The 11164-nt window shown below is 42.7% G+C and overlaps 1 long non-coding RNA gene across 1 annotated transcript in view; it reads left to right on the top strand.

Annotated features, from left to right (window-relative positions):
- The first annotated feature begins 576 nt into the window (after window positions 1–576).
- LOC116536699 overlaps window positions 577–11164 on the top strand; it is a 16664-nt gene continuing 6076 nt past the window's right edge. The window contains exons 1-2 of the long non-coding RNA XR_004262762.1: window positions 577–587; window positions 10135–10145. This is a non-coding gene — a long non-coding RNA (uncharacterized LOC116536699). The remainder of the gene's footprint in view (window positions 588–10134; window positions 10146–11164) is intronic.

The following is an 11164-nucleotide window of genomic DNA, read 5'->3' as shown; positions in this document are numbered from 1 at the left end:
ACTACACTAACGAAGATCCCTACATCCTCCTCCTCGCCCCCCCACCCCACCCCCACCTCACCCGATGCCTCCATCTCTCGGTACACCCAGGGGCTTCTGTAAACAGCCAATAAAAAAACGCTGGAGCATTTGGGTGCAGGATTTTCTCTTCAGGCAAATGCTCAGAAATCTAATTACTCGTACCCAAGAGGAAGAATGAACTCCCTATATGGCAAAGGGTTTTGATGGTGAGAAGTTTCCCTATTTCCACTGAGGACAACATAAAAGAAAACAGAAAAAAGCTGGAGCAGAAGGAATTAGGATGGACTTAAGCAAACTCTTCCCAGACCCTCAGTGGTAGGAGATTCCATTCTGCGAGCACATTGCCTCTGGGTTTATTTGAGTGTAGTTCAGCTTTAAACTTCAGCGTTGGCTTGGCATTGTCGAAGCCACCCAAAGGAATCCCTGCACATAATACAAAATGCACACATTAACAACAAAGCCAAGGATTATTTTTTTCCAGAACCCTTATTATGCTTAAACTCATTTTGGGGGGAAGTTTCAAATTGTCTTCTTTCATTATCTTCCCACTGCTGGCCTGCTCGTCAGTGTTGATGTTGTATAATGGGTAGGGCCATGAGCAAGTTTATTTGCTTATTTGTTTTGGTGGAGGAAAGGGAATTTTTTGAGAAAAGAAAATTGGAACATTTGTTTAAGAAAAGTTTAGCTTGAAAGAGTTTTCTCTGTTATGAAAAAAAACCCAAGAAAACCAGATCTGTTTTGAGCCTTTCATGTTAGATAATAATTTGAGAGTACGTCTTCATGGCTTATAAAATAATCATTGCACAAATTATTTATCCTGTTTCCTAGAATAAAGAATCCCTCGGTACTTCATGCTTTAGAGAACTTAAAGATGCAGGTTAGGAATAAAGTATCCTCCTAATTTTTTTTTCTTCAGCAATAGGGAAGGCAGATTGGGTAAGGGCACACATAGCACACGGAGAATTCACCAGGATCCAGGTGGCCAAGGTGTACAACTCCAAGTGTTAGATAAAGTGGACTCCAAGTTTCTCTTCAAAGAATCAGTATGTCAGTACGTTCAGCTCTCTTATTCTTTAATTCTCCATTTCAAAGTTTAACTTCCTGCTTCTCTTCTCCCCCTTGCCTCCAGTTTTGGAAAACAACTTTCCCACCAGTTCTAATCAGTAGTTCACATCCATTCCCCTGGTCACCTTCTTTGATCTGAGTCACTCCTGGTCACTTGCTCTGACCTGTTCCATAACTGTCCTTCCCACCAAACCACCCACCCCACCACTCCCCCTCGTACCCCTGCTCTCTTTAAAATAGCCAATTGGAATTAGACTAGATTGTGCAGGCTAACACTAGACAATAGGGGAATAACACAGCAGTTGGGGTTACCTGCATCAGGAATAAGAACCCCTTCCCCTCCCTTGTCTACGTGTGCACTCACCATTACTCCATCTGTGAGATGCACCCTTCTATAGAAGTAAATTGCCTTGCTGAGGAAATTTATATTGGAGTGCTAATTCTTTTGTGGCACCAATACTTTATATATAACACAAGGGATGCTGCTACATTGTCTTCTATATGAATGGCACCTCCTGGAATCCAACAGTGTAACTGTTAAGCCCTGGAGCTGCACATCACTTGGAAGGGTCCATATTTTGCTTCCATATGCCACTTTTGGGGTCTTGCCTCATCTAGTGTCCTTAGCTAGGGAGCATTATCTGCAGTCCAAGTTACCCTGGCAACAAATTGAGGTCAGTATTATCAGAACAGAAGCTGGCACCCAAACCCAGTTTAAGATACCCTCCTTTCTCTGAGCACTACTGTGGTGTGAGAGAGTGATTAAACCTGGCCTTTGTATGGAGGTACTCACAGCACAGAGGTGACCCAACTAGGACAGTCGATTTTGGTTCTGTGGTCTGTAGGTTTGGTGATCATATTTTTTTTTTCAGCAAAAACCAGGACAAATGGTCTGGGAAAGAATTATTCATGGTCTGCGGGTATATTTAAAAGGAGTGTTACACACAGCTTTTAGTTATTTACCTGTCAAATCATTGTGTAGAAAAGAATGAAACTATGAAATTGATGTCCCAAGAATTTTAATGTAGGCCCACTACCTATAACTCGAATAGCTACCATTTATTGAGGGATTATTATTGAAGCTTCAAATTAAGTGCTTTACAAAATTATCTCATTTTTTCCTCAGGACAACTCTAGGAAGTGGGCAGTATTGATACATTTTATGGAGAAGATAACTGAGGTTCCCAGATGAGAGGTAGCTCACCAAGATTACGTAGCTAGTAAGCGCTAGAGCTGACATTGTCACTCAGCTGGTGGAACCCATCGTTTTCAATGATATGACACTGTACCATCTCTCCCATTTAACGGAGGCTTTTCACTTTTTATTGGTAAGTTTTATTCTTTTATCTGGGTCTGATATACAGCAGAAGGCTGTTAGCTCCATTAAGCCTAGAGATTTGCAGCTTTCTCCTGTTGGTAGAGAATAAGATATTTCCTATCCAATTTAGTGCAGGACAACAAATATTTATTGAATGTCTTCGTGATACCAGGCACTGACTTAGTGGTTATGGAATATAAAGAGAAATAAATGTCAAAGCTGAACTGTTCCTACCCTCAAGATGTGTGAAATGAAAGGAAAAGACAAGCACACACAAATAACTATTACATAAGGCCAACTGGAATAGGTGATATATTTGAGAAGCTGAATGCTAAGAGTGTTTAAAGAAGGTAGAAATTCCTGCTAGAGAGGCTTCCTCCAGGAAATGTCATTTAATTAGGGCACTGGAAGTTTGTGGAGCTATCATGATTGCTATGGTTGTATAATAATTTACCCCAAAACTTAGTGGTATTGAAGAATCATTTTAGTTTGCTCACAATTTTGCATTCAGGAATTCAGGAAGGTCTCAGCTGAGCAGTTGTTGCTGCTTGGGGTGTCTTTTTTTTTTTTTTTTGAGACGGAGTCTTGCTCTGTCATCAGGTGCCAGGCTGGAGTGCAGTGACACAATCTCGGTTCACTGCAACCTCCGCCTCCTGGGTTCAAGCAGTTCTCTTGCCTCAGCCTCCTGAGTAGCTGGGATTACAGGCACACGCCACCATGCCCAGCTAATTTTTGTATTTTTAGTAGAGACGGGGTTTCACCATGTTGGCTAGGATGGTCTCGATCTCTTGACCTCGTGATCCACTTGCCTTAGCCTCCCAAAGTGCTGGGATTACAGGCATGATCTGCTTGGGATGTCTTAAGTGATTGCAATCAGGTGTCCTGTGAAGACTCAAGTGGCTGAGTGTCCAAGATGGCACACTGACAGCAGCTGTCAGCCGTGAGCTCTACTGAGCTGCTGTGCCAACTGGAGTGCCTATACATGGCCCCTTTGGCATGGTGGTGTCAGGCAAACGTTGCATGGACTTTTCTGACCTACTCTTGGAAATCATGTGGCGTCACTTCTGCCACATTCTACTGGAAATGAGAGCGTCACAAAGGCCAGCTCAGATTCGAAAGGAGGGACCGTAGGCCCCACCTCTCAATGGGAGGAGGGTCAAAGTCACGTTGTAGAAGAGAATGTGGGATGGGAGATATTGTTGCAGCCATCCTTGGAAAATACAGTCTGCCACAAAGGTGTGATAGGTAGAAGTGTGGACAAAAGGCCTTTGAGTCCGATAAGACTGCAGGAGTATGGCAGGGGGATGTTCAAAGTGTGTTTGAGGAATGGCAGGTTACCTGGGATAGCTGGGATGAGGAGTGTGAGGAAAGCAGGAGATAAACTGGGAAACCTATTTTGGGTCTCGTCCACAGAGGGCTTTGAAAGCCAGAATACTGGGTCTGGATTTTATTGAGAGAAAACTTAATGATGAGATTAAGAGCATGGCTTTGAAGTCAGCTAGAATTCTTTCCTGATCTTCCCTTTATTAGCTGTGCGACCTTAGGTGAATTCCTCAGCCTTCCTTCAGCTCAGTGTTCTTCCCTCCAAAAGGGGGAAAATTCTAACTTTGTTGCAGTTTTACTCCACAGGATAAGATAATGAATGGACATCACTTAGTAGACAGTAAAGGGTGGCTATTATTATTATCACTCCGATAGTAATAAGGTAGCCAATGAGAGTTTCTCAGGAAGAGAAACATGATCATATCTGTCACTCAGAAAGATACAAGCAGATAGCTAATAGACCTAAAGTTAGGAAGACAAGTTAGTAGGAAGTAACATTTACCTAGAAGTCAAGAGAGCCTGGTGACTGGGGAGAACTTGGAATGATGAAACATTGAGGAGACAGAGGCTTTATTTGGTGCTCACTGGCCACAAGGGTAAGGGAGAGGGAGAACCCTCTTAGGGTAGAGGTGAGAGGTCAGAGTGGCATGCAGGTCCTCTTGATGGGGTGTTGGGAAGAGGCAGCATTTCTGCTTTCTAGGATTGCTCTTGCAATCCACATGAAGACATGTCTTTGCCAAGGTCTTAAAAGCAGAACCCTAGACGGCTATTTTTGGGCAAGTGTTTATTGAGGGAGTGTTCTGAAGAGAACAGAGTGAGGGAAGAAGACTGGAACAGAGGAAAGCCCTTAAAAAAGGAGAGCGTAGGCCTGGTGCAGTGGCTCACGCCTGTAATCCCAGCACTTTGGGAGGTGGAGGCAGACGGATCACGAGGTCAAGAGATCGAGACCATCCTGGCCAACATGGTGAAACCCCGTCTCTACTAAAAATACAAAAAAATTATCTGAACGTGGTGGCACATGCCTGTAGTCCCAGCTACTCGGGAGGCTGAGGCAGGAGAATTGCCTGAACCCAGGAGGTGGAAGTTGCAGTGAGCCGAGGTTGCGCCACTGCACCCCAGCCTGGCGCGTGGCAACAGCGAGCTTCTGTCTCAAAAAAAAAAAAAAAAAAAAAAGGGAGAGCGTCTCATTTGGAGACTAGCTTCAGCCAGATCTTGCTGGGAACTCTGCAACTTGATTGCAAGACACCATCAGTCACATCCTGAGGCAAGGGCCTGCCTTTCTACCCAGGGAACCCGTCAGTCATTGACTTTGGTCGGCCTTGGGGTAGTAGGGTAGGGTGTAATCTCTGTTGCCAGATGCCTCCGTTTGGCCAAGAGCAATTCTCTGGAGAACAGCAGCTGTGAGCTCTCAGCAACCACCATTCCTGGCAGGTGGGGAACGAGTGTACTGGCCCGGAAAAGAGGATTTGGAAGAGGTACCAACAGTATTCATGCTAAGGATCCAGGCATTGCTATCACTCTGCGGGACCCCTTCCCAATCGGAGCCAGTGCGACTGGTCTTCTGCTGAGCATGCTTACGGTCATTATAGAAACTTCCTTTAGGTTGCAACCTGTGATAATAACTAATGTCTTGTGTTTAAGAAGTCATTTTTTCTTCTTAAAAAATCCTAGGGTATGACATTGTGCACGTGTAGACTGCTGAAATGGAGGCCAGGTGAGTCTGCATAGCCTCTTGGCTTGCATTTAGGGGGGGTGGAGGAAAGGGGGAAGAGAGAAAGAGAGAGAGAGGGAGAGAGATAGAAAGTAAGAAGTGAGAGAGGCACAGATAACAGAGAACACACAGAAACGTGCACTGCATTCTATTTACTGAAGAAATTTCCCCCTCATAATATATGTACCTCTCAAAGGACCTAGCAGGCGCTATTATTTCATCTCTGGTTCTGTGATCTCCTGTTCCATGCATACTGGATGTGATCGAGATTAGGCAAATCATTGTTTTCTTTTAAATGGGAGACTTCTGAAGCCATCTCTCAATGTATCGTATGATAAATTTAACTTTTCACATAGATGTTGTTTGCTTCTTTAAAGTCAATATAAATGATTAAATGGTACTATCTTATATATAAGATACATAATGATTATAAATTGATATATAATCAATATAAATGATTAAATGGGAATCTTTCAAAGTAAACACACACACCTACACACCAAATCTTTAGATGAATGGTTGGGCTACCTACCACAAGAAATCTCCCACTTCCCTTTTATTATTAGAGGCAAACACAAAACTGAATCAACACCATCAAGGGTTTGCCCACTTGGAAAAAATATTGCATTCCAGAGTAGTCAAAAATGTACACTACTCAGGACAATTGTATTTGTTTTCTATAAGGTTCATGGAACGGTAATAGTTGTTATTTTCTACCCTCATTCCAGCTTTCCAGCACTCATAGTCCTTCTAGAAGCACATCTTTTGTGCGTTCTGCAAAGTGGTCCTCTCTAGGTTATCTTTCTGGAAGTCCTCCTACTGAACTGAGCCCACCTATTTATCTGAAGCCCACATGGCTCTACCGTTTTCGTTGGAAGCCCTGGCTCACATAGGTAGGTCCTCCTCAATTTCAGAAGGAGAGAAAATATTCATGAAAACCACTCACACACTATCACTGTTTCAGAACTATGTAAGAATGAGCTACTAGTGGTCAGAGTTATGTTTTGACCAGATGACTACAAATAAATGTTTTCCAAATATGTGTCAGATGCCATTGCATTGAGTAAGCGAATGAAGTCCTAAAGACTAAATGCTACTGGGTTATCTTAGTTCCTGCTGCTATAAAATACCACAGCTTGGTAGCTTATAAACAACATGTATTTCTCACAGCTCTGGAGGCTGGGATGTCCACGATCAAGGTGCCGGCAGATTTGGTGACTGGTGAGGGCCAGTTTCCTGATTTGTAGGTGGCTGTCTTCTCCCTATGTCCTCACATGGGTGAAAGGACTAGCTAGCTTTCTGGGTGTCTCCTTATAAGGGCACTAATCCCATGATGGCAGAGCCCCATGACTTAATCACGTCCCCCGAACCCCCAATTCTAACACCATCACCTTGAGGGTTAGGATTTCAGCACAGGAGTTCTGTAGAGGACATAAGCATTCTGGCGATTGTACAGCTTTTCTCACTTCTGTCAAGGTTAATACTCAAGATGAGCATGTTCTGTATGTATTTATAACAAAAAAAAAAATCACTCGGCTGGGCATGGTGGCTCACACCTGTAATCCCAGCACTTTGGGAGGTCAAGCGGGCGAATCACGAGGTTAGAAGTTCGAGACCAGCCTGACCAACATGGTGAAACCCTGTCTCTACTAAAAATACAAAAATCAGCCAGGCGTGGTGGTGTGCACCTGTAATCCCAGCTACTCAGGAGTCCGAGGCAGGAGAATCGCTTGAACATGGGAGGCAGAGGTTGCAGTGAGCCGAGACTGTACCACGGCACTCCAGCCTGTGCAACAGAGCGAGACTCCCTCTCAAAAAAAAAAGTCACTCTTTGTTGTCTGATGTATAATGAAAAGATGATTTCGAAAACCACCCAGATTTTGGACAAGTTTCTGAGCCTCAGATTCTGTATCTCTCAAGTGATCATGTTTGTTAGGCCCATCACATAGTGTCACTGGGAGCATCTAAGAAGATATAGATGGAGTGATATTGAACATCACTCATAAACTCCTGAGTGATGTTCAAATATTGGAAACTAGGAAGCATTAAATAATTATACATTTAAAAGTGTTCTTTTATTCCATTATATAGAAAATACATACTCATAACAAAAAACACAGAGAGTGAAAAGGAAAATCAATTACAGGATTAAGGTATTATTAGATTAAAAGTGATAACTCTTTGACTTGGATGCTGTAGTGGATTGAATTGCGGCCCCTGAAAAGATATGTACAAGTCCCTACCCTCTGTGAATACGACCTTATTTGGGAAAAGGGCCTTTGCATATGTAATTAAGGATATCAAGATGAGAGTATACCAAATTTACTGGATAGACCCTAAATCCAATGACAGGTGCTTTTATAAGAAGAGGAAAGTGTAGGGGAAGGTCATGTGAAGACAGAGATTGAAGGGATGTGTCTACAAGCCAAGGAATGCAAGCAACCACCAGAAAGCTGAAAGAGGTAAGGAATGATTCCTTCCTAGAGACTCCAGATGGGGGATGGCCCTGCTGCCGCCTTGATTGCTGACTTCTGGCCTCCAGAACTGTGAGAGAATATATTTCCATTGTTTTAAGCTGCTATTTTGTTAATTTGTTATAGGAGCCCTAGGAAATGGATACAGATGCCCACCATAAAGAAGGCCCAACAAATTTTATTACACCGGAGAATGAGCACAGCCTTGAAAGACGGAAACGTGTGGTTTTTCCATCCTTTTTAAAGGGGCACAGTCTCTTTAAATGGACGGAAGCAAAACAGCACTAGAAACAGCAACAAAGGCAAGTTAGGAGAAGGAAAGTAATTACAGCAAGTAATACAGATTGAGTCAGTTGATTGGGTGTATCTTGTAGTAAGAAAAGAGTTGGCTGGGCACGGTGACTCACGCCTGTAATCCCAGCACTTTGGGAGGCTGAGGCAGGTGGATCACGAGGTCAGGAGATTGAGACCATCCTGGCTAACATGGTGAAACCCCATCTCTACTAAAAATACAAAAAATTAGCCAGGCATGGTGGTGCACGCCTGTAGCCCCAGCTACTCAGAAGGCTGATGCAGGAGAATTGCTTGATCCCGGGAGGTGGAGGGTGCAGTGAGCCGAGATGGCGCCATTGCAGTCCAGCCTGGGTGACAGAGCGAGACTCCTTCTCAAAAAAAAAAAAAAAAAAAAAGACTCTTGGCCTCAAGTTAAGTACATAAGCATTTCTTCTTTACCTTACTTTATTTTGTTTTATTTCATTTACACCAGTGTCACTTGCCAAGCAATTTGTCTTTAAAGTGGTGCATGGTTGGGAGGCTGAGGCAGGAGGATCACTTGAGCCCAGGAGTCTGCGACTGCAGTGAGCTATGATTACACCACCATACACCAGCCTGGGTGACAGAGTGAGAACCTGGGTCTAATAAATAAATAAATAAATAGTAAAAATAAAAGTAAGAAAATAAAGTGGAGCACGGGACTAAAAAGAAGAAAGGGATTAGGAAGGGTAACAGTTAAGGGATAGAGAAAAAAGCACCTCATTGAGCCAGAATTTACACCACCTTGGCTCAGACTTCATCTGTCCTTTCTTTTGACTTTGCATTTAGTTATGTTTAAACAGTTTAATAAAGAGATTGATTCTTATCAAGTAAAGTTGGAAAAAACTCATTGTTTAATTTGGGCGAGTCTGGGCAAAATTCTTGGCTATTTGAGCAATCTTAATGTGGTACTTGGCACCTACAGCTTAATCAAAGCCCAAGTTTATAATATGGATTTTCTATGTCCTAGGACTGACCTTTTCTCTGGGGGATTTTTATAAGAATTTCCTGCCCAAGCAGACGTCAACTTAATTCAAAGTCCTCCTGGTTCCTATCTTGCCTAGCCCATCTCCCTTAAATTCCTATTTTCTATTCACTTGGCACGTGTCTATGGTTGTTTTATTGTTAAAAAGAATAATAAACACCAGCTGTCTCGAGGCACTCATGTTTTTATACACACCATTTGATTCTTGTGATGATTTTGAGAGGTGTCTATTATCATTTTCACTTTATATATGAGGAAACCAAGGAACTGTGACCCCGAAGGTACCATGTGGTGAACGGAAATCAGACAGAGCTGAATGAGATTTCTGGCCTCATATTCACAAATAGCTGTGTGACTTTGGATGGATAAATGGCCTAAACTCTTTAGCTAGGCCTCGGCGGTCTTGTAGGTAAAATGGGGCAATACTCCATTTTTTGGTGTTTTAAGCAGCTTTTTATTTTCACTTCTTATTTTAATGTTTGAAATTGAGTTGTGTTTATAATTGATTATGTATTTTTTTTTCTTTTTTGAGACAGGATCTCTCTCTGCCACCCAGGCTGTGGTGCAGTGGCGTGATCTCAGCTCACTGCAGCCTCGACCTCCTAGACATAAGCCGTCCTTTCACCTCGGCCTTCCCAGCAACTGGGACTACAGGCACATGCCACATTAGGCTAATTTAATTTTTTTTTTTTTTTAAATAGAGAAGGGGTCTCGCTGTGTTACCCAGGCTGATCTGGAACTCCTGGCAACAAGCAACCCTCCTGCCTTGGCCTTCCAAAGTGTTGGGACTACAGGCATGAGCTACTGCACCTGGCTGCTTATGTCCTGTAAAGCATTATCCTATAAAACTATTATTAAATTAATTACGTGTCTTGCCACTGGTAGCGTTTGATAAAAGGAATTTAACGATACATCCCCTCCAAAGTTCTCCTAAAGGTTAAAGCAGTTGGTATACATTTAGCTCAAGAAATGGCATTATTACTTCTCACTAACTTTGCCATGGGCTGCATCACTAGCAAGTGGCAAAACCTCAATTGGAATCAAGTTGGTAACTGCAATGACAGAATTCCTTCTCTTCTTGCCCAAATTCTAGCCTCACACAGTGAGAGGACAAGCTCCTTCTATTAGCTGGGAGTTGGTCCCTCATGCCATGGCCCAGACTCCTTGATTCTCACAACTCTGCCTGCTCTTCCAGCTCTACTGTCTTCCTCAGGCACAAATCATGTGAACCCATCAACATTTAAAATTTGACATTTTAATCCTTAAACCAATGCACACAGGACTTTCCTCATTATGATTTGTTTTACTAAGTTGTCATATTATCTTCTGGATATGGCACTTCAGGTGTAACAGGAACTAGGTAAAATATAAAACAGACTAAAAAGCAAACAGAAAGGTAGGTATTAAAAGTGTTGAAATGAAGTCAAGCCTTTAGCCTATTCCAACATCCCGTTTCAGTGTGTGTTTTTTTCTTATCTCCTAGAAAGAATCAACAGTTCATTATTGTGCTATGATTGGTGCCCATGCTACCCTACCTGTTGAACGGGACCCTGAGCTGGTGAGGGGAGTGTGGCCAAGAATCACAACCAGAAATTTGGTGTAGCGGACACCTATCATTACTATTGTTGTTGTTGTGTTTATTTGCTTGCCTACCATCCAATCTTCATTCTTTTCCATTGGAGCTCTGCCCTTCCTCAGGACTTAAGATTTGTTGGGGAGCAGGACTCATCCTAGAGGCGGTTGAGAATCCCAAGCTTGGACAATTGGCACATTTCATCCCTTTGGTCACTGTGTTTGGTTCAGGAATGAGCAACTGACTTACTTTTTATTTATTTATTTTTGCTTAAAAGTTCATCTTTGCTAATGGCTATCAAGATCACTTGGTGATTGGAAGGCCCTGAGTAGCCACAGGCCAAGACTGGAATTAAACTCTCTTTTTTTTTTTTTTGAGACGG

The sequence above is a fragment of the Sapajus apella genome, unplaced genomic scaffold, assembly GCF_009761245.1.
Source record: "Sapajus apella isolate SASKATOON/1434 unplaced genomic scaffold, GSC_monkey_1.0 scaffold103, whole genome shotgun sequence".
NCBI classification, from domain to species: Eukaryota; Metazoa; Chordata; class Mammalia; order Primates; family Cebidae; genus Sapajus; species Sapajus apella.
The sequence above is the reverse complement of the archived record's forward strand: the minus strand, read 5'-3'. Positions and strand labels throughout refer to the sequence as shown.